General features: G+C 47.2%; 2 long non-coding RNA genes across 3 annotated transcripts; one reads left to right on the top strand and one right to left on the bottom strand.

The window, feature by feature from the left end:
• Positions 1-792: 792 nt before the first annotated feature.
• LOC125619955 lies at positions 793-11,770 on the bottom strand. The gene is made up of 2 exons (XR_007351524.1): positions 11,661-11,770; positions 793-2,299 (listed from the first exon to the last, which is right to left on the bottom strand). It is a non-coding gene; the product is annotated as an uncharacterized LOC125619955 (long non-coding RNA).
• On the top strand, positions 7,746-16,384 carry LOC125619954. Of its 2 annotated transcripts, XR_007351523.1 has the most exons (4): positions 7,751-9,945; positions 11,502-12,200; positions 13,829-14,164; positions 16,003-16,384. It is a non-coding gene; the product is annotated as an uncharacterized LOC125619954 (long non-coding RNA). The 2 variants fall into 2 exon arrangements; XR_007351522.1 differs by having other exon boundaries at positions 7,746-9,945; positions 11,502-14,164.
• Positions 16,385-21,622: the final 5,238 nt, after the last annotated feature.

Below are 21,622 nucleotides of genomic sequence, written 5' to 3' on the forward strand. Positions count from 1 at the left end.
TAAAAAGATTTTAAAAACTGATTATTATTGTTAGGGTAAGAGAAGAGACAAACTGGCTGTATGGAAATACTCAATTAAAACTAGAGAAAGCACAAGAAAAGGTGGGGAAAGATACTAAGGAAAAAATGCAACAGATGAAAATAATTACAAATATGGTAAAAATCAATCTGATGTCATCATTACCACTTTAAATGTGAATGGTCTAAATAGGTGAATTAAAAGACAGATTGTCATAATAAATACAAAAAGTGAATAAAACCCCTATTGTTTATTTACAAGAAATGATCTTTAGATATAAAAAAGAAATTAACAGCAAAAGAATGGAGAAAGATATGTTAGGTTAACACTAATCAAAAGAAAGTTTAAGAGGCTAAATTAACTTCAAATAAAGAGAAATTCAGAGCAAGGGAATTTGAGAAGAACAAAGAGATGTAGTACATGATTATAAATTGGGAAGTTCATTAAGAGAGCATAGAAGTTCTAAGTCTGTGTGCACCTGCCACAGGACACAGCAATGTGGGGAGCAAAAACTCAGAACTGGAGGGAAAAAAGACAAAGCACCTTCGTATAGGAAGATCAACACCTCTCTGTCAGAAAATGAGAGCTCAGGTAAATGAAATCCACACGGAAACAGGTGACCGAAATAGACTACTAGCCTACTCCATCTAATGTGACTTACAGATGGACCTAACGACAGCACAATGAAATGTCTCATGCTCAGCTGGACCGTCCGCCCTGATAAACCACACCCTATGCCAACAGCACTCATTGGCGGATCTAAAACAAAGTGCGTTCTTATGTCACAATGGAACCAGAAATGACCAGTAGGGCAGTGGCCTCATGGTCCCCATTATTTGCAAATTAATCAACACACATCTAAATGATTTATGAGTCAAAAAGAAGTCTTATAAGAAACTTAAAAAATATACTTTTAGCTAAATAAGAAAATGGAGTCAAGAAAAAGCAGTGTATAGAAGTGATCGCTCTGTGTACCCAGGAGAGAAGGGAGGAAAGGAACGGCCTCGGCTTTCCCTGGGGCACTGGAAGGTAGGAGATGGGAAGTGTGAATAGAGCAGAGATCTTAGGAGTCAAAATGGAAATCAGTGGAACTGAGAAGAAGAAAATCAACAGAACCTAAGAATTCCTTGAAAAGATCAACAAAATTCATAACACAGTAAGTGTAACCAAAGAGGGGAAAACCAGAAGAAACACATTACCAATACCAGATCTATAAGTGGGTCATCACTGTTGACCCTATTATAACATTAATACAAATTAAATAGATTAATAAAAGAATACTAAGATCAAATGTGTGTCCGCCCTTTGCACAACGTCAAGGAAAAGAACAATTCACTGAAAGAAACTTCCAAACTCTCACAAAGAGTTGTAGGGTGTAAATAACCATCTTGCTCCATATCATTAGAAATGAGTCCAAACAGACATCAGTTAATATGCATTAAAGGTCTTCTATCAAGTGGGGTGTGGTGGCACATGCCCACAATCCCAGCAACTCAGAGGCTGAGGCAGGAGGATGGCAAGATTGAAGCCAGTCTCTGAAATGTGGGAGGCCTTACCTTAAAAAATAAAGAGGGATGGGGGTGTGCTCAGTGATAGAGTGCCCCTGGGTTTAATCCCCAGTACCAAAAGCGTTTAATTTTTTTAAAATAACCATTCAATCAATGATTAATAATCTTTAAAAAAGAGAAAGCACAACATTCAAATAATTTTGTAGTGAATTCTACCAAACATTAAAAGAAGAAGACACACTCCAAGGTGTCTTCCATAAATACAAACAGAAACACTTTCCAACTCATTCTCTGACACAAATCTCATCCTAGTTATAAAACCAAATAAAGCCATTACTTAAAAGGAGGATCACAGAGCAAGCTCTCTTATGAACTTAACTATACCACCCCCAAATATTAGCAAACATTATCTAGAAATATTTAATAAAGATGATACATCGAGAACAAGTGGGATTTACCTAGGTATGCCATTCTGATTTAACTTTCAAAAATCAATGAATGGAACCCCCCAAGGTAGTAGTCTACACAACACGAGATCACATGATCATATCCGTTGGTTTAGAAATATCCATTCGAGGTAAAACTTTCGTCACCCTCAGAGGAGAACGATGTCCCCCTGATAAAGGATGTCTGCAGAACCTGCACAGCCAGCACGACAGTTCACCACACGTAGAGTGGACTGCACAGCACAGGCTCACGCCAGACACCAGGCAGAGACGCGCTCTGATGAGTCAGCTTTCTGCCACTGCAGTGAGGTGCCTGACACAGGCTACCTGTAAAGTAGAGAGAGGTTTATTTTGGCTTGTGGTTCTGGGAGTTCAAGTGCAAGATCTGGTGTTTCTACTAGTTTGGGTTCTTGTGTGAGCATGGTGGAAGTTCAGATCAGAGCAAGCAGTGACCTCTCACACCAGGGAGCAGTGTGTGTGTGTGTGTGTGTGTGTGTGTGTGAGAGAGAGAGAGAGAGAGAGAGAGAGAGAGAAAGAGAGAGAGTGTCCAGGGCCTAAGGACCTGAGAAACGTCTTCGCCAGGCTTCCCCTCCCACAGGCTGCAGCATCTCTCCCCAGCAGTTAGGTGGGGACCAAGCCTTTAAACACCTGTGTGTGGGAGGGGGTCTACGTGTCAACATTTTGGTGTGTTGAAGTTGCAGCTAGTGCATCTTTAGGCATTGAGATGTAGCTAGTACACACACATACATACAGATGTGAAAGGGGAAAAATACTGTTTTTATTTGCAGGTGGTACGGTTGTCTATGTATAAAATTACAAAAGTCTACAAAAACAAAAGCCCCCTGGAACTAATAGGTAAGCATAGAAAGTTTGCAAAGCCAATGCACAGAAGCCGATTGTTTTCCTGTAACCCAGCAGTGAACAAGTGGAATTTTAAATTAAAAAGCAATAACTTTTATGACAACACTAATAAATAAAGAGGTAGGTAGGTGTAAAACTATAAAATATTTTTGGGAGAAACAACAAATCACAGATGAAATAAAATTTAGAATTTTTAGATAAATGGAAAGTTATTCTCTATTAATGCAAAGGAAGATTCAGGATTGTTAAGATACCAGTTCTGCCCAACTTGGTTGAGATGTAGATTCAATTCAAAGCAATCCCAGTAAAATCCCAGTAAGTTACTCTGTAAACATGGACAGACTCATGCTGAAGTTCATTACACAGCAAAGCAGTAAACTTGAAGGAGCCAAAACAACACTGAAGAAACAAGAGTCAGGTCCCGCGCACTGTCTGCTCCTATGGCTTCTACGGCAGCAGCTCTAAGACAGCTTTGTCCTAGTGAAAGGAGAGACGGATCAGTGCGACTCAGAGAGACACTGAACTGCGTGGGTGAGACAGTGGGGGTGCCACCCAGGGCCCAGGCACACCGCACAAGCACCTACCACTGCGCTACCCCGGCCCTTTAGCTGAGTTTTGATACAGGCTCAAAGACCATTCAATAGAGAAAGATAAGCTCTTTTCTACAATTGTGTTGGAACACTTGAACACCATTATAAAAAACAATGAACCTAGACAGAATTTATACATTTCATAAAAAACAACTCAAAGTGAATTATAAAAGTGCCTATAAAAATGTAAAAATATAACTTTTCTAGAAGAAAATAATTGAGAACATCCATATGACTTAGGAACTTAATGATGAATTTTTAGATACAAATCAAAAGCAACATCTATGAAAGAAAAATGCACTCAAATTAAAAAAAAACACTTCTACTCTATAAAAGTCACTTTCATGAATGAACTGGGTGGAAGTATTTGTGAGACACATATCTGGAGACACGTATCTGATAAAGAACTTGTATCCAGAATACACAGAGAACACATGAATTTCAATGTTTTAAAAAAAATTGAAATAAATACTATGTAGGAACAAAAACCTCATCAGAAAAGGTGCACACATGGAAAATAAGCCTGTGGGAAGATTCTTAACTCAGTGTGTTACTAGGGATTCGCAAATTCTTTAAGGACAACATTACATACCTATTAGATTAATGCAAGTCCCCAAACACTGGCTACACCAGTTACTGGTGAGGATGTGGAGGGACAGATGCCCTTTTATCCCTGGCGGGAATGCCGAATTTTGTCTCTACTTTGGAAGACAGTTTGGCAGTTTCCTGTGAAGCCAAATCCAAACAAGCCACTCTACTCCTAGGCATTTACTCAGTCAATTTAAACTCATACTCACACGTGCCTACATGTGAATATCTACACAGCAGGAGCTTTTTAAATGTTCAACGAACCTGGGAGCAATGACACCTCTGTCCTTTGATAGATTGATAATTAATGAAATGAGGAATATACAAATAATAAAATATCATTCAGCAGTAAAAAATAAGCCATCAAGTCTTGTGAAGACATGGATTATTTTAAAATTCATATAGGTTAGTGAAAGAAGGTCACTATGCATTTGCCACTTTATAGAACAAACAGTAAAGCTTCATTCAAGCGTATCTATGATCCCATGAATGAGGGGAAGGACATCCCCATGAAAGTGACTGTGACAGAATACTCGACTATATTGCACTTCACGGAGGTGGGAGGGAAGAAAAGTATTGCCCTAAGTATCTTTGTAGATGAGCAGGCATCATAAGACCAAGAAACCAAAGCCTGCACATGAGCAATGCATGCAGTTTCCCCACGGGTACAGTTAATGTTGATTCAGCTGTAGGTGTGTGATGGAAATGATCCATTAGTGGTGAAGGCACGTTGTGACCCAGGTTTCTCACTGCTGGAGGCTACAGATATGGGAATGGACTAAGAGTTGAGGCATTGTGTGAATTTACGCTCAGCCTAATACATGCGCAGGTGATTATGGTCGAGTATTCCTAGACCCGCCCACATGCATGAGTTAGTATATACACAACTATTCTTTGTTCCAAAATCTGGGAGGACCCAGAAGCACTGGCTCTCTGTAGTAACAACCATAACTACCACCCACTTGTTATCTAATACTTTTCTCCAATAAAAGGGGCCAAGGTCCCTTGGAGAAATGACAGATCATTTTAGGACCAGGGTAGGAAATATTCAAGATGAACCTTGAGCATCTTAGTGGGAGAAGATACAAAGAGCACAATGCATACTCACCTGTGTGGACACACACACACACACACACACACAATATGGGGGTGTGTCGGAAGGAAGATTGAGCTGAGTGATAGAACTGACCGTCCTCCAGTAACACACAAGAAATGTGGCATTGGGTTATATCCCAAAGTATAAAGAGCTTATCTATGATCCCATGTTGACGTAAACGATGGATTGTGTAACACGGTAATGGGAGAAGTACACGAATTCTTGTGTAAAACAGTCAAATAATTTGTGTGGAGGATCCACCCTCAAGGAAATGGAGCTAGCCCCCTGTAAGAGCAGGCTGTGCGCAAAACCTTTCTTCCAAAGAAGAGCAAGAGAGGGGAAGCCAGGTGGCAGTGGGGGAAATGACCACCTCGGCCGAGTGAGCAAGGTCCACTCTGACATGGGGACAGCAAGTCATGGGAATGGCACTTCACCTGCACATTCTTCACAAAGCCCACAGCCTGGCCAGCCCTGAGCCGGACATCAGGCAAATCAAAGTGAGATCCATACTGACTTGACCGTGCCTCAAACTGTCAAGGCCGTCAGAAGCAAGAAACGCCTGAGAAACCCCCAGGAAAAGGGAGCCGAGAGACATACTGCAGAAAGGCAGTGCCGCATCCCAGTGGGATCCTGGAATGGGAGACACACTAGGAGACACTGGGAACCTCTGTATCAACTTCAGATTTTATGAGTCATAGCGCCTCTACCCGAGGCACTGCACCATATTCAGGTAGGGTGTTGATCATAAAGAAGTGTAGACATGGTCGTATGGGAAACACCTGTACTCTTCTGTCATTTTTTTCCTGCAAATTTTAAACTATTTTATAATAAAATGTGTATTGTAAAACTCTAGCTGCTGATTCAATGCATAAAAGTCAGTAAGAATATCTCCTCTGAAATGGGCCCCCATGATGATCCAGAGCACTGGGCAGCCTGGAGCGTGTCCAGGTCTTTGGAGAGCACGTCCTTGAGGGGAATATTTGGACTTTGGTTCGGCCCTGTCTCTTCCTGGCCACCACAAGTTGAGCAGACCCCTCTGCCAGGCACCCCTGCCATAATGGATCATGCTGCCACATGGACTTACGAAACCACGAGCCAAAATCAACCTTTCCTCCTCTTACGTTGACCACCTCAGGTGTTCTGTCACAGTGACGGAAAGCTGCTGTTTGCCTGTCAAACACCTCCAGGAAGCTTTAATTTGACGTGCAGTCTTATATTATTAGGATCCTTCATTGCAAACTTCCAGGAGTTAATTTACTTGACGATGATAAATTCCCTCCTGCCCTGATGCACGTGGCTGGCACATGTGGTGATTCCTTTGTGTAATAAACCAAATAAGGGTGTCAGGACTTGGGCTCTGGATTAGAGCACTGAACATTTGGAGGAGAGTCAAAACAGAAGAAAATGGATTAAGGACAGATGGCAGCTGAACTACCACTCTGGAGAGCTGGGTGGAGTGCCCTCAGAGGGCGCCCCTCCCCAGTGACAGGAGAGACCTGGGCAAACACCGCTTGTGCCTGCTGAACCGTTCACCTCCAAACACAAGTCTGCGTGAACTCAATTACTTGAAGACCAACACTAAAAGGAACCCACATCTACTCTACTCTGTTTTCTGCCAAAACTCAGCATGAGTTTTGTTTTCTTTAAAAACTACCATTTCCATATAATTGGATTAACCCAGCGTGTGACTCTGGCCAGATGTCAAAGCTGCCTAGATTGGGGAGGTCCCTCGTGTGACCTCTCTCTCACTGTTCCAGGAGTTCAAATGGAGCCATTGGCTAGAAGCCCCTCCCGGGGCCTGAGGAAGTTACCAGTGTTGGAGGAAAACAAGAACGGTTCAATTAAAGCTTCACATGTGCCAATGGTGGTGGTCAGAGATCAAGAAACCGTTTTTTTAATGGCTAGCAGCAACTTTCAGTCCTGTGAAGATGGACAGAGGGAAGACAATGATGTTGCAAGCAATTATTAGATTCAGAAAGAGACGATTTGAGTTCTCAAGTCTCCTTTGCTATGAGCTCAACTGCTGTGAAGCCAGATTATTCTTTCCTCCCAGGGTTGTTCTCTCTCCTCCAAAGGTGCAGACTTGCAACCTGGCAAGCACTTGCCAAGCCCTACTGTGTGCAGCACCTGCGGTGTTGGGAGGACACACATCATAGCACTTCCCCTGAAACATGTCACGTGGGAGAGTAAAAGGACCAGACAGTGGGCAGAGGACAGGGCAGAGCTGCGTGACACAGAGGGCCACACTACTCCAACTTGGGGAAGAGGTTTAGGTTCATTCCTGGAAGATGTGCCACTAGACTTGGTGTCTGTGCCCAAGCACAAGGAAGCACTCTCATCTAGGAAGGGGCAGGTGGGCTGTGGCTGCCAGCATTTGTGGATTTAGGTGTGGCCAATTATCTTAAGTCACCAGGACTTAGAAAAATCTATCTAAATTTAGGTGAGATTGTCCTATACTTCTGGACACGTGGAGATTTGGAACCAACACTAGGCGGAAGGAGACTGGTGCTCCCGCAGGTGAGGCTCCATGGGACGCTGGGACCTCGCAGAGGAGAGGACAGGGCTTCCCTTCCCACAGGTTTAAGGCACTGCCTGCTTCTTTAAACCACCCGGGGCCCTCGCTGGCCCTTCTGTGGGCATGCTGATGTGATAAGCCAAGGACCCAAGGGCAGCTGCAGAAGACCCTGCTGAAGGCAGGCCCAGGAGGACCCTCCTCCTAACGAGGTCACCAGAGGGCTCTGCAGCCCCTCTCAGGGGTGGCCACATCTTAGGAAAGCATAATCTACTGAAGGGCCCAAGGGAGACCAGCTTTGGCCCCCTTGGCCAGCTTCCTGCTCCCGTGTGATCACCTTCCTCTTCTGACAATTTGGAGCACCGTAATGCGGGGAGAGGCGGGCCACCCCACTTTCTTGCTGCTTTATGGGACCATTACAGCCACAGTTAGGTGGTTAATAATGAGCAGAAGCGTATTTCCTGGTTGTGGAGGCTGGGATGTCCAGTCCAGGGCCTGGAGTCTGGCCAATGCTATCTTGTGCATCATTCCAAGTAGAAGACAGAGTGGTAAAGGGAGGGAAGCCACCCTGAAAACCCTCTTTCAGGCAGCTCAGCCTGGCCAGGTCCTAAGGCACTGACCCCACCTGGGAAGGAGGAGGCCTCAGCCTGGCCAGGTCCTAAGGCACTGACCCCACCTGGGAAGGAGGAGGCCTCAGCCTGGCCAGGTCCTAAGGCACTGACCCCACCTGGGAAGGAGGAGGCCTCAGCCTGGCCAGGTCCTAAGGCACTGACCCCACCTGGGAAGGAGGAGGCCTCAGCCTGGCCAGGTCCTAAGGCACTGACCCCACCTGGGAAGGAGGAGGCCTCAGCCTGGCCAGGTCCTAAGGCACTGACCCCACCTGGGAAGGAGGAGGCCTCAGCCTGGCCAGGTCCTAAGGCACTGACCCCACCTGGGAAGGAGGAGGCCTCAGCCTGGCCAGGTCCTAAGGCACTGACCCCACCTGGGAAGGAGGAGGCCTCAGCCTGGCCAGGTCCTAAGGCACTGACCCCACCTGGGAAGGAGGAGGCCTCAGCCTGGCCAGGTCCTAAGGCACTGACCCCACCTGGGAAGGAGGAGGCCTCAGCCTGGCCAGGTCCTAAGGCACTGACCCCACCTGGGAAGGAGGAGGCCTCAGTCCCAAGGGCCCACCACTCATGGGGTTGCTTTTGCAGCTACATTTCCAACCTGAGTAAGGAAGTGAGAGACCTTCACATCTCAGCACCCTCTAGTAACCAGCCTCTTTCCCAATTTCTTTTCTCTTGGATCTCAATTTTCTTGGGACTCTGTCTCTCCATTTAGTCATTTTGGTATCTTAAATTCAGAGAATTTTTGTTTCCACCTAAAATTTGGAATTCAATTTTAAATACTATTTGAATCATTTTAAAATTATTATTTTATGGTGCACCACATAAATTTTCATGCTACCTACAGTTCTTTGGGAGTAACTGTGTGCTCTCTTTTGTACTGTTCCTTGCTCATAGTGAATTTTTGCCCTTTCTCTTCTGAATTTTTTTGAATTTGAGGGTCTGAGATGTAAGCCATGGACATCCTGCATATGACCTGTGAAGGAGGAGCAGTGTCACAGAGAAGCCTGCTGTTGGCCTGAGCTCATGTTCTCATGTGACTTGACTAGTCCGTGTTTTTGGTAATCCATTCGCTGGACACAAACCTGAAGCCAGGACCTACTGAGAGCAGCCTCTTGATAGCAATCCCTGGAGAGGCCCTCACTTGTTCTCTACCCAGGAAGCAACACCCTTTTCCCTCGTCTGGATCCTAAACCAACTGAGAAAACCAATCACCTAGATTGGAAATGAAATGGCACCATCATTTTTTATAAAGCTGGTACCCAGGTGTCCAGCTGTACCTGCAGGTGGACATGCCTCTGCGTGTTGCACCCCACATCTGGGGCAGAGGGAGCACATCTTGCCCCTCATACGCACCAGGACAGGTCATTGCCCGCCTCCCTTCTTACACATCCAAGTGCATTTCCAGGCACCTGCCCCCTAGAGGACATGAGGAAGGGCCAGCCCCCCTGCCCTCCTCCCCACGCATCAGCAGCCAACTCCTCCTTCCACGGGGGAAGTCAGCGTGGCAAGACGCAGACAGCAGACATGGAGATGATCTCCTGGAGGCAGGAGGAGTGGGGGACGCAGGGGGGGAATGTGGACCAGCCTGTCCCCGGGGCCTGCACACTTGCCTTCTCATTCTGCTGCTCCCGTTGCCTGACTTGGTTGGAGCCCCTCTTAACTCTCCTGCCCTCTGGCACCCTGCAGTCCTTTCTGAACCAACTCCCTGCTCCTGCAAGGTAGGGCTCTCTCTAGTCCTCTGTGTCCCTCTCAGGACCGTTTAGCGACTCCCAGGAACCTGGAAACCAATCTCATGTTCTCCTGGAGGAAAGGGCCTTATCTCTGGGTTCATAGGACTGGCCCCCACTGCCCTGTGCTCAGCAGTCACCACTCGTCCCCACCCCATGGTGGCAGCTGGCTCTGAGCAGCAAGCTCTCACTGAGCAGAGACCCTCCCACCTTGTCCGTGGGCACCTGGTCACCAGTCGTCGGCTCCTCACAGGAGAAAGGTTTCCCACCAGTGCTGGTGAAAGTGGTGGGTGGACCTCTCTGTGCCTATGTAAATGTCTGGACCCCCGTGAAGACAGAGGGAGAGGGAGGGACAGATGAGAGCATCCTTCATGTTCTGTGACACTCGGGTTTTCAGATGTGACTTTCCCCAGTGGAAGCAGGCCTGGAGTGGGACAGTGGGCTGCAGGTCCCACCACCCAGGGCAAGATGGGAGACAGGAGAGTCTGTGCCCAGTGAGCAGGGGCACAGAGCACTTCAGGTTCAATGTGAAACCCTTCCTGCCGCCTCTTGTGAGGGTGTTAAGGCATGCATGGTGCATGACAAGTTTGAGCCCTTAATGCTGTGCCAACGTGGCTTCACTCAACTAATCCACACACACACTGCACCTTTATTTATTATGATGATTTGCAGTGCTGGGGAGGGCACCTGAGCCACATCCCCAGACTAACCTATGTGAAGAGTAATAAAATAATCCCAAGCAAAGGTCAGTAGTTGGTTTATAATAACATTATCAATTATTAATCTGTGTCTAACAGGAATAGAAGGTCTAGGTTAAAGTTAATTTTGCAAGTTAGAGTTTAACACTCACAGAGTTTGAGCAAAGAGGAATCAGTAAGTCCCTCAGAGGAGACCTAGTTAATCAGCAGGAGGTAAAAGTGGGTGGCCTGAGAAGACCTTTTTTTTAAAAATTTTTATTGTTGGTTGTTCAAAACATTACATAGTTCTTGATATATCATATTTCACACTTTGATTCAAGCGGGTTATGAACTCCCATTTTTACCCTGTATACAGATTGCAGAATCACATCAGTTACACATCCACTGATTTACATATTGCCATACTAGTGTCTGTTGTGTTCTGCTGCCTTTCCCATCCTCTACTATCCCCCCTNTCTACCCCCTCTACTGTCATTCATTTCTCCCCCTTGTATTATTTTTCCCTTTCCCCTCACTTCCTCTTGTATGTACTTTTGTATAACCCTGAGGGTCTCCTTCCATTTCCATGCAATTTCCCTTCTCTCTTCCTTTCCCTCCCACCTCTCATCCCTGTTTAATGTTAATCTCCTTCTCATGCTTTTCCTCCCTACTCTGTTCTTAGTTACCTGAGAAGACCTTGGTGGAAATATTTTGTCTGCAGAAGCAGAATCCTTACAGTGGACAAACCAGGGCCTGGGGCTGGGTGAGGCTGTCAGGGGCAGCTGGGACTCTCAGAGAATGTTGATTGAAATTCTCCCTCCCTCCCTCCCTCCCTTCCTTTCAATTCCTTTCACTTTTTTTTTTTCGGAGGGAAAATTTTAAAAGGATCAAAACTTCGTCCATGTGGCTCTTTGATGTTACATCCATACCCAGGCTAAAGACTTTGGAAACTGAGGAAGATCTAACTTTTCTTGAGGTAATTTAAAGGATTTCAGTAATTTCTGCCCAAACAATAACAACAAAACCCACCGTCGAAGCTTCAGACGCACACTGGGGCTGGGGCTGGCCGGTCCCTGTGCGTCTCTGTTGGCAGGCTCCTCAGAGTCCTGTGGCGTGAAGGAGCGCTGGGAAGCCCAGAGGAGAGGTGCCGAGGAGCAGCTGGAGGCCTGGCCCCCAGAATCCATTTGAGTCCTGTCGGCAGGAAAGGCAGACGGGCGGTGCCCACTTTGCTCAGCTCCTTGTCACTGTGGCCAGAAGACCTGACAAGAACTCCTTAAGGGTGCAGAAGTTTGCTCCGGCTCCCAGGTTCAGGGTTATGTCCACGGTCGATTGACTCCACAGCCCTGGCCCGCGGTGAGGCAGGGCATCCTGGTGGAAGGACTTGGGAAGGAGAGCCGCCCAGGGCATGGCCTCCAGGAAGCAGGGACTCTGCTCACCACAGACAAAATACAAACCCCAAAGCCTGACCCCGGTGATCTGTTATCTCTAACCACAACCTCACTGCCTACTGACCACCCAGTTCATCCGCAACATGGTTTATTCCATTGATCAGGCTACACCTCTCGTCAGGTAATCACTGCACCTTGAACATTCTCGATGTCTCACATGAGCCTTCGGGGACACCTCGTATCTAAGCCATAACAGTGCCAAAGGCACTGGGAGGAGCAGCTGGACATTAGTGGAGAGCTTCCACAGAATGGACAGTCTGGGCAGGAAACAGTCAGAGGAGGGGCTGTACCAGTCATCACCGGGTGGGAAAGGAATGGAGAGCACAGGGAGTGTTGACACTGAGAACAGGTGGATTCTGGATCTGACTCCACAGTGTAGACCATGGTGTGGGGGCAGGAGGGAGTTGGAGCTGGCAGAGGAGGGCTCCCCCCTTGAGTCCTCCTCTGAGGGCTGAATTATCTACCTAAGGTTTTCAAGGGATGCTGCAAATAAGTTATTTAGATGCATGACTAGGTGGGGCAGAGCATGCGTGCTCAAAGAGGACAGGGAATGTCCTGTTGAGATGTCCCCTGAGAACTGGTACTGGGGTAGAACTGTGACTGGGGAGAGCTGACCCATGCATTCAGACTGCAATGTGTTCATAATAGAAAGACCCCAGATATGTCTTGTGATCTTAATGTACATTAAAGTGACGTCAGGGTCTTTCTCCAACCACTGCTCGGGAGAAAATGTGACCAAGTTCAAATTTGCCAATAATACTATTCTTTTCTTGTTTGATGCAGTGGCACATGCATGTCATCCCAGCGACTCTAGAGGTTGAGGCAGAAGGATTGCAAGTTCAAAGCCAGCATCAGTAACTTAGTGAGGTCCTCAGCAAATGTATGAGACTCTTATCTCAAAATAAAAAAAATATAAAGGTTTGGTTATGTGCCGTAAGGGTTGAGCCTCTCTGGGTTCAATCCCCGGCATGTTATGTTCTTGTCCAAACTACCATGTCCTAGAGAGGCAAAGCTTTCCTTTCTCTGGAACCCGTCACTGTTTCTCATTTGAAAATCTCTGAAGTTTTACCAAGCAAAATCAATACAATTTTAAATATCATGAAAGCAAAATGAAATTCAATTTAGGTATTGAATATGTAAATTTTTGTGATACAAATTACATTTTTTCATGGGCCTGTGTTAACATTTCAGACTGGTTCTTTCTTACCCTCTAGTGGGTCCTCAGTGGACAGTGGCTCTCACTAGTTCATGTCCCCTGACTCCCACTGCTGTGTCAATGGCTCAGGATCTGTCTCTGACAGCTCCAAGGCACCTCTCATGTTTCTATATGATGAAAAGTTCCTATGTGTGATATCACCAACTGAATTCCCCTTCTCTCATTTTGAGTTTCATCCTGGAACGTTCTCCTTTTAGTGAGGCTCTTCTTCCTGCACATAGAATAAGGTTCTGCAAGGTAATCACCAACACATTTCTGTTGCAACACTTGGTGGCAATATATGCACAATAACATTGGACAATTAACAAGAGATATGCAGCTTTTCCAAAGGGAAAAAAGACAGGTAACAGGAAACCCTTTATGGAGCAAGCAAATCTCAGAATTACTGAGTGCACAACATGCATTCAGAGCAACAACAAAAATCAACACTTAGGGGTTGATGAAATCATTGTGATTAAACGAATATCTTTACCCTTGAGCCCGTAAAATAATGACCCATCAGGGGCAAAAATTAACTGTGTCCGTTGCCCCAGACTCCACTTTACAGGTGACAAAACCGAGGCATGGTGAGTTTACAAGTCTAACCAAGGCCACACAGGAGAGAGGAAGCCAGGGGTCACCTCCAGGGCTGCTGAGGTCAAACGCAGGCCCTTGGCCATGGCGAGAACTGGTTCCTCTCCGCATCTGACTCAGCGATGCACCCTTGTGTGTAGACGGGGGAGACCTGCAGCACCTGGGGCCTGATGCAGGTCTTGATCACACTGCGGCAGGTGGAACCCTTCACCCCAGTCACTTGTTCCCAGCACAGTGAGGCTCCCTGGAAAAGCAGCATTTAAAATCACCTGACTTTGGATCATGACCGAGTCCAGGTGAGAAGAAAATCTGCTCTTCCTTTCGTGTTTGTAAGTCCTGCTGTCTCTCCCCTGGGGTCTTCCATTCCTCTTCCCCCAGGGCCAGCTTCATCTGCATCCCAAGTGGCACCGCAGTGTAACCCTGGTGGAAAGGCCTTCTCTTCCTTCCTTGCTCCCTGCTGCTGCCAGCCTTCCATGAGGACGGCTGTGCTCACCATGTTGACCTGCTCCGATTTCCAGGCTGCTCTGGGAGTCAGGAGAGCACCCCGGGCCCCTCTCTGGAGACCCCACCCAGGCACCCCTGCTTCTCTTGGGTTTTTCCTTGGCTACTGTCTCCTCCTTGCTTCTCAGTTCTCCTGGCTCTCCTGACATCACATAGGTCTCAGGACTACCTGGCCTGACCCCCTCTTGGTGCCCTGTTAGACGGCTGCAGCTTTCAGGCTCCTGGTGGGTGCTGGGTACTTGCGGTCACCTTGACCTCCCTCTCCATGGCCAAGGTTCTGCACTGTCCTCCCTGGTCTTTCCTCCCATGCTCCCTCCCTACCTACCTCACCCACGGCTGTTCCCCAGTCAGACTTCCTTGCTCAGCCGTCCCACTAACAATCCCTTCACTGTAGTCTTCCAGCCAGCCAGGCTGTCAGTCTCAGGGAAGAGCAAGTGCTTTATCTGCAACACAGAGGTGACCTTGGAGGACCCGTGTTCTCTGGTCGGAGGATGGTGACACCCTCTGGCTACCTCCAGTCTCAGGACCCTCCACTTCCTCATGTCACTCCTGGCTGAGGTCCCCGGGGAGAAGAGCTGCCCAGGGATAGAGCTACATTGAGGACAGGTGCTCTCCTCTAACCCCTCTGGCCCTTCCCTAGCTATTTGGAGAAGAATGCCTAGCTGGGGTTGTAGTCCCCTTGTGAGTCACCTATTGTCTGGAGCTATGATTTTCTCCATGGGGCCAGGGACTGCAAGGAGAGTCAGGGCAGGGACTTTATCATAGCCACATCCCAGAGTCCCGCCGTCAGCACTGTGAAGCACAGTGGACACACGCATGCGCATGAGAGGTGACCACAGTGCAGTTGGCCCCTCTGAACTCACGCCCCTCTGGGCTGGCTTTGTCTTCCCACCTACTTCCCCTCCGGCAGCAGTCATCTGCACACCATGAGCCCCGGTGAAGTCCACATGAAAATAGCCATTGCTGGCCCAGCTCCTGTTTTCTAGCTGATTCTCCTTTCCTGGATATTTTTAACCAAGTAGAAAAATATTCAGATTACAGCAGGATATCAAGGGGCCAGCCACATTCATCTTCACATGACATCTGTCGGGAATTTTCCAATAACAGAATGGGTGTAAAGTGCACAAGGAGGGGTATCACCGTGGGATTATGACATAAAAATGCTAAAGACCATGCAGAGGAATCTCTGCACGTAGAGTTTTGATTTGGTAATTCAAAGTAATGCAGTTTGTGGTTCTCCAGAAAACGGCAATAACCGTGCACAAGATGCGCTCCGAGCAGGACAGGGACATACTGTGCACCACCGACAGGCACCAGGCCAGCCCCTCGATGCCTCTGATCACCAGGATTTGTGCTCCCCTCCGGAGAGAGCTGTGTACAGATGGCGTTTCTGTCTGGGTCGTTGAGCACAAATGCCAAGAGGCACTTGCTGAGAGGGCAGGTCTCCAGGAGGATGCAGTCTCCTCTCCCCGGCTTCTCTCCAGTCATTTCATTGGTTATGACTCACGGTAGTACTCCCCTTGGACATTCTTTGGAATTTTGGGAGTCCATCAAAATAACTGCTGAGTTGCTGAAGCAAGCAATAGTGATTTCCCAGGTCTTAAAACTTATCATCTGCATCTCCTCCCTGCAGCCACGCTGATGTCTACAACAGATGCCCCCTGACCAAGCTCCCCTCAGGATCCTCGGAGATCTCTTCTGCCAGATCTTGAATCCCCCTGAAGCCTGTTAAGTCTGGATACACGATCCCCACCCCTGACATCTGATCACCCTGCGTCCCCAAAGCCCTTGGTAGAGGTCCAGTTTTTCCCTGCCATCCTGATGCCTTATCCACAGGGCCTGCCCTTTGTGGAATTCCTGTGAGGTCATTTCAGGAAGGATTCCTCTTCCATCCATATCATGTTTTATTAATTTTAAGGGATGCATGGAAATATGAAAAGTAAACATGATAATGCTGTATCGTGTGTCTTTATGACACATGTATGTGTTGTATAAAGCTTAGACTGTGTCAAACACATTTGTTTCTGTTTCCTTGATAATCTGTCCATTTATCATGGGAAAAAAAAAAAACCTCTCAACTTCCTTTCTTCTAAGTTGTTAAAATATTTCACATGTTATTGTTATGGCCAACTGGTTTATGAAAAAATGTCCTGCATCTCCAAATAATAGAAAGACCATCACCTTCTTAAATCTGTCTCTTCTTCTCTGTTCTTCCTTCCTGTCTGAACTTTACCATTTCTTTTCTTTCTGAAAGACACCCAAGTGTGATTTATTTCTTCTGTCTTGTTTCTGAATCCTTTTGTTAATTGTATAGTTTTTTATTTTTTTGGTGGAGATACCGGGGGATTGAACTCAGGGGTGCTCTACCACTGAGCCACATCCCCAGCTCTATTTTGAATTTTATTTAGAGACAAGGTCTCACTAAGTTGCTTAGGGCCTGCCTCACTTTTGCCAAAAAACTGGCTTTGAATTTGCAATGCTCCTGCCTCAGCCTCCTGAGCCGCTGTGATCAGAGGTGTGTGCCACCACACCCAGCTGGTGGTTTTGTTTTTTTAGTGTTTTTATGAACACAGTTTTCTTGAGCCACTTTTAATTCAGACTAGAGGATCAAGTACCACATCGAGCAGCCATTCTGCTAATCTAGACTGGAGCAGCTCCATCTTCCTCCTAACAATGGCCCCCGGGGGACACATTCCTCCCACCAGAATCAGGAGTTCCCTGAGCATGGCTGCCACGGACTACTGGGAGAGTGAGCCGCTCTGCCTGCTCCTGGAGAAGCCCGTGTGCTATGTTCTGCTCTGTGTCTGAGCCGTAAAGATGTTTGGGATGCTAGCTCCATCATCCATGAAAATCTTTATTATGTCAAGCTTTACGCCACGCAAACATTTGGGCAGTGCTATCCCCATGCCCACATCCAAGTGAGGGCAGATTCCAGCGTGGCCTCAGACTAACAACACACGTCCTTGGCAACTGTCTTTGAAGCCAGTCTTTGACTGAGAAGAATCTCAATGGCATTGGCATGCCGTCTACGTGTCTTCCTCACACCCAGGAGGAAAGAGCAGGAGGTTTGCTTTGCTTTGCTGAGTTTCTCTTATTTTTTCTCACCCAGAAGTCCAGTAATCTTGCCCCCAGAGAAGATGAGCATCACTTGACTGGTGTCCTTGAGCAGCCTGGGTAGAGGTAGAGACAGCGGCTCCTCACCCCTGCTCTCGGACCATCCCCAGCCCTCTGAGACCTGGTGCTGGCACCAGCTCTCTGCTCCACAGGTGCTAAAACTGCCACCATCTTGTGTGCAGTTCTGACTGAGTCTGCCCTGGGAACTCCCCATTTTCCTGTGGTTCGTTCTGGCTGCTCAGGTCTCTTGTACCGCATTAGCGATGACCTTCAGGGCCTTCCCTCCCCACATAGTGATTTGTCTGCACCCAGAGGTGAGAACTTACTTGCAGATTCAGAGTTTCCTTCATCCGACTCATTCACCCAGTTTGGACTTCATTTCCCTATTCTAATATGATTCCCTGCTCTAATTATGTCTCCTGACTCAAAATATCTCTTACTTCAACAAAGACTGTGGAAGGAGATTCAGGACTAAGGAGTTTGGTTTCTTTCGATCATAGAGTGTGTTTCTTCTCACTCTTGGGGTCCTTCTGGATAGTCTGTGGATTCACCCCATGACTGTTTAACTGAGGGCTTTTTATGTGTGAGGATGTCCTAGGCACTGGGAACATGGTGCCCAACCCCAGGAATTAACTTCTATGTCCTCATACCTTATGGAAAGGGAAGGGAGCTTCCTGGGTGACCTGCTTTGGTCTGGAGTGACTGGGTAATTGCTACAGAAATGGGAGATTCCTACCTTAGTCGGAGACAAGAGTGAGAAGACAAGATGGTCACTTGCTTTGTTTTGGATTAGTAAGTTCCGGGTTCCTTTAGCTCTAACACATCAACTGCATAAAATCGCCAGTTTTGTGGCCTTCAAATCTATATCCATTAATTCTCCTTACTGAAGTTTCCATCATGGATTTTGGAAGTGGTTATTGCATTGTTTTGCAGGTAACATATAATAAAATCATATTTTATGGGTTCATTTTCAAACTGCATCTGAGATCTATAACAGAAGGTCAAAAATTGTATAATAGCTATCAAGGTTCCCACATTAGTCAGCTCCCTGTAGCTGTAACAAATACCTGAGGTAATAAAATTATAAAGAGGAAAAGGTTTACTTTGCCTTAAAGTTTCGGAGCTTCTAATCTTTGTCCTCACTGCTTTGGGCTTGTCGGGTACATCATGGTGGGACCACATGACTGAGCACAGCCACTTATCTCATGGCTGAGAAACATAAGAGGAGAGGAAGAGACTGGGGTCCAAAGAGTCCTTTCAAGTGCACACTCCCAGTGACCTGAAGACCTCCCCAGAGGGCCCAACCTTAAAGACTCCACTACTATCCACAGTGCCAACCTGCGGACCGAGCCTATGACCCATGATACTTGAGAAACATTCTGGATCAAAACCTTAGTAGTCCCTTTTGACATTAAGTACTTTTTCAAGCATATAAATCAAAAATTAGTCTAAAATGGCTATTTTTTCTGGGTTGCTTATTACCTAAAACTTTAATGTACACTGAAAATTTTATGATAGCGTGACTTCAACTTATATACCAGTTTGCAATTTTATTAATTTAATATTAAAAGCTAAAATCCTATTCCAGCTCATGATTCTAAAAAGCATAATTTTATCAATTCAAGAGATCACAAAATCACCCAATTAATAACTAACCTGCACTGTCAATTGCAAGGTCAGAGCCCCTCACAGACCTGTCCACGTATCATGGATGAGGACTTCACTGTGTAACCTGTCACTGAAGTTTCCTTGGGGGGTGGGTATTAGAAAATGTATAATGAATAAAGGAGAAGGGGAAAACTGACAATTCTCCTTAAGAATGGTTCTCTTGAATTTATAAGTTTAAAATATTTTGTTTGGAAGAGAATGTTGGACTTTCCCAAAATGCAATTATTCTCTATCATGGCTGGAAGAGAAAGAAGAGCTGGGCACCCCGGCTCAGTGGCTTAGCACCTCTGAGTAGTTCAATCCTTGGTACCAAAAAAAAAAAAAAATTAAATTAATAAAAAGAAGAAGAGGAGGAGGAATTTCATGCTTTATATGTTAATATTTTAGTTTCTGGCTTATTTACACAGCCATGATTCTAAACTAAGCTCAGTGTTATTGCTTATTCCAAAGCAGTATCTACAGAGGGACTTGGGACGAGGGGTGGGCTTCCCTGATTCTGGTGCAGACCCTGCAGGGAGTTTCAAGGATGTTCTCAGGACATTGTCACCAGCCTGTGACAGCAAGAGGCCCTCCATAGCTGCCTCCTGTGACTACAGAAAGCTATGAGAAGTCGTGGAGGGGAAAGCACCTTAATTTAGAATGTAAGCATGTTCCGGAAGAACCCAGAGAGCCAGGCTTAGTTAACCCAGGTGAGCTTCCCATATCAAACGACTATCCTGCAGTCCGGGTATGCCATGGCGCGTGTGCGCATGCCTGTGTGTGCACAAACACATTCACGCTGTATTCTGTCCTCTATGCCTTAGCACGCCTGTTGGCTGTGAGAAGCTGGATATTGAGAGTGTCATCTTCCCAGAACTCCTGCAGCTCAGGGTGAGGAGTGACGTCCACAGGAAACAGCCCCGGGTTGTCTGCGTGACTGCGCGCTCCGCACGTGCCTGGCGCATCACGGTGCAAACGTACCCAGCACAGTGTTGCCAGGAGGGCGTTGAGTGGCGGTCAGTGCTGTGCCCAGGGGGTTCCAGCCTCTGCGCTGTTCGACTTAATCAAGCACAAACACATAAGCAGCACAGCCCCTCCTGCGAGCGCTGGCTGTCCTGGCTCCGCTGCCCAGTGTTGCTCCCAGTGCTGGGCCTCGTCCTGTAGTCAGGCTCTGGCTGCAGGCTGCGGGGGATCCACCGAGGAGGTGGGTGCCTGAAGCTCCATTTTCACAAATGAATCCGGCATGCTGTTCAGGGGGAGGACAGAGAAGTGTGTGTTCTCAAGCACGGTTTATAAATATTCTTTCAAAATTGTGTAACACGTTCAAAGGCATTTTTAATATTGCTTTAATTTAATTCTGGCATGGACAAATGTGACTGCAGAATAGTTCTCCCTAAGTCCATGTTGGTAGCTTCTTACAAACAAGGAGTGGAGACAGAAAAAAAATGTCAGCTATGCCTTTCATATTCTAAAAGAGACCAAATACTGCTTTAGAGGCGGACTCCAAAGAGGCCTAGACCCAGGCCACAGCCACACCTCTCAGCATCAGAGGTGCACCACTGACTTCTGGATTCAACTGAATTTGCCAAAAAGAAAGAAAGAAAGGGAGGGAAGGAAGGAAGGAAGGAAGGAAGGAAGGAAGGAAGGAAGGAAGGAAGGAAGGAAGGAAGGAAGGAAGGAAGGAAGGAAGAAAAATAGGAAGGAAGGAAGGAAGGAAGGAAGGAAGAAAAATTAGTTACTTTATTCTGTCCCTCTTTTCTCCACAGCCCCCACCTGCTGGTTGGCAGGAGCCACAAGTCCCTAGCCAGCCTGCGTGCTCAAGGTTGGCCTGATGAGGCGATGTCACGGTGCCGTCCCCTGCTCCACACGCTCAGGCCCTGGGGTCTTGCTCCCGGCTTCCCCCTCCTGCAGTGCTGACTTAGAGTGGTGGGCGGACTCTAGTGGCAGAGGCATCGGGCAGGACTGCGTCCCGATATGTGCCCTGCCCTCTGCCAGCACTGCCCCTGGCTCTGTTTCCCCGAGAGCTGATTCTTCTGCTCCCTGCAGGCAGCGTAGAGCATACTTGGACCTTCCTGCTTCTCCATGCTCCTCTGTGGCTGCCTCCATCCTGCTACAGAAGCTCCTCCATTACAGCACTCTTCTCTCTCTCCTGCTCCCCAGCAAGCACACACCCACAGAGCCCCAGGGAGGCTCAGGGGGTGTCCCCAAGGTGTCCTCTGAGGCAGCAGGCAGGCATGGGCCGCCTCCTTACAGAACCCCAAAGGGAGAGGGAGAGTGGGTACTTCTGCTTCCTCTGGGGTTCCTTCCATTTGGGGTGCACCTTCACTGTCTGGGTGGGTTCTTGGGAGGAAAGTGGAGGGCCTTCATGTTTGCAAGGCCCACCTCCCACAGTTGGTGGGCCTGAGAGTCCCCAGCTGGCCCCAGACCAGCAGGCTCCATTGGGTCAGGCCCCAAACTGGGAAAGGAGGAGGGATCCTTCCAAGACTTGAAGA

The sequence above is a fragment of the Marmota marmota genome, unplaced genomic scaffold (genome assembly GCF_001458135.2).
Source record: "Marmota marmota marmota unplaced genomic scaffold, marMar, whole genome shotgun sequence".
In the NCBI taxonomy this organism is placed as follows: Eukaryota; Metazoa; Chordata; class Mammalia; order Rodentia; family Sciuridae; genus Marmota; species Marmota marmota.